Genomic DNA, 2,082 nt, shown 5'->3' with positions numbered 1-2,082 from the left:
AGCTGATATTGTACTACTTTTAGCTGATATTGTACTACTTTTAGCTGCGCTGTTAGCTTTAACGGCTCAGGTTCAGCTTCTCCAGCATCACAGAACTTCTGCAGAAAAAGCTTCTTTCTAGATTAGATTTAATTCATTTGGGAATGATCCATAAAGTTATTGATTAAATCCCTCTTGTTGACTGTACAGCTCGCTCTGTGAAACCTGTTCATGGTGAATTGATCAGGTTTCATAAGAAGTCTCTGCTTTTTAGACTTTGGACAACTCTACACAGTGATGTTGAGCAACGTGGCTGTTTTTGTCCTACAACAGTTGCCGTGCACATCGAACGTGCACTTCTATTAATTTAAAGACTGGCAAACTGTGAGATATCTTCACACTGTTTAATGTGCTGTACAGGTCTGAGAAAACTCTGGATTATTTATTCACAGCTCAAACAGAACTGTCAAAAATTATCTATTTTACAACCTGGTGAGAAATTATTTAAAGAATCAGGTGATTTTGCTGCAGATATCAAACGAAAATGAGCAGCAGAGGGAATAGATGAAAAAAGTGATCCAATAACATTTTAACGTTTTAAAGTTGTTGAAACTAAATGGTTCGTTTGGTTCATTAAAATAGATTTATCTGCAGCAGCATTTAAGTTTTAATTTCAGTGTTAAGAATTCGAGACATTTTCATCTATCTAGTTTAGTAATAGTTATAATTCTCCCATTATTAATAAAAACTATTTTGAAAGAATCTGCAAGGACATGCACTTAATTTGAAAAACCTAAACCGGATGCAAATACGGGTTTGTCGCTAGCTTAACGATGTTCGGAGCTTCGCGAGGCGTTCGGATTATTTTTGCAGCTAAATTAAACTCATTTATTACAAGGAGGGACTAAAATAACGTTACTCACCTTGTTATGGTGCTGCTCATTTCCGCTCTCACTAAAAACTCCGCGTCTTTGTGGGAAACCAGAACCGCCGGACAGCTCCTGCTGCAAAATGCCACGGAGCAGAGAAAAGCGAGTAGGCGGTAATCCACTTCCGGTCAACCAGGAGCCAATCAGAGCTCACCTGACGAGTGTCGTCATCAAACACGCCGACGCTTCAAATTCATAACATTTACATTTATTATTTTTATAAGATTCTTAGTGAGCTTAATATTTTAACTTTTGTTTTTACACATGCACATAAAACAAAAACCTTACTTCAGCCATTTTGAAGTGAGGTTATGTGGAAAGGTTATGGACAATTAGTGTCTTACCTGTTGTGCATACCTCTTAGAATAAGAGAGTTTAAGCCAAACTGAACTGATGAGCTCATAGATCAGACCGGTCAGATCTGTGCAGATCAACTTTACAAGCCAAGTGTGCCATCTTTAAACAATTACAAATTTATAACGGTATTTCTAATTTATTTCACCCACTTCACTTTGGGAAATTTTGCATTAAATGATTATTATTTTTGGCTTCTTCCTTCTTCAGGGTCACCACAGTGAACTGAGTCGCATGAAGACTTGGCAGATATTTTTATGCCGGATGTTCTTCCTGACACAAACACACACCGCTGAGCTACCACGGCCCTCTGTGTGGAGCAGAGAGCTGCTGTCTGGGGAGCAGGTCAAGGGCCTTGCTCAAGGGTCAGAATGGGGCAAATGAGGGTGGAGACGGGTGTGGATGCTTCACCACATTTTTGATGTTGTCGGTACCGGGAGTTGAACCAACGATCTTCCGATCACAGGCTCACCCTCTCTAACCTCTGCTCCACCACTCCCACATTTAATGATAAGTCATATGTTTTATAAATGATTTAAAAAATAAAAAAAGTATTTGACCTACTGGTATTAATTTGTCAAAACAATTTATTTCTGGTTGTTTTAGTCGATAAATTTAAACTAGACCGTCTCGTCTCCCCAACAGAACAGCTGATGCTAGCAAGCTAATGCTAATAGCGATTAGCACCAGCTAGGTAGCACCAAGTCAAGTTGTATTTATCTATACTATGTATTAAACCCTTATTTTTCATAACTTTTAAGTAGCTCAAATTTAACAAATTAGTCATTTTAACAATTTTTGGGTAGTGAACTGAACTCTG

This window comes from Nematolebias whitei, chromosome 1 (genome assembly GCF_014905685.2).
Source record: "Nematolebias whitei isolate Nwh7 chromosome 1, NemWhi1, whole genome shotgun sequence".
Classification (NCBI taxonomy): Eukaryota; Metazoa; Chordata; class Actinopteri; order Cyprinodontiformes; family Rivulidae; genus Nematolebias; species Nematolebias whitei.
Note: the sequence above shows the minus strand (reverse complement) of the source record.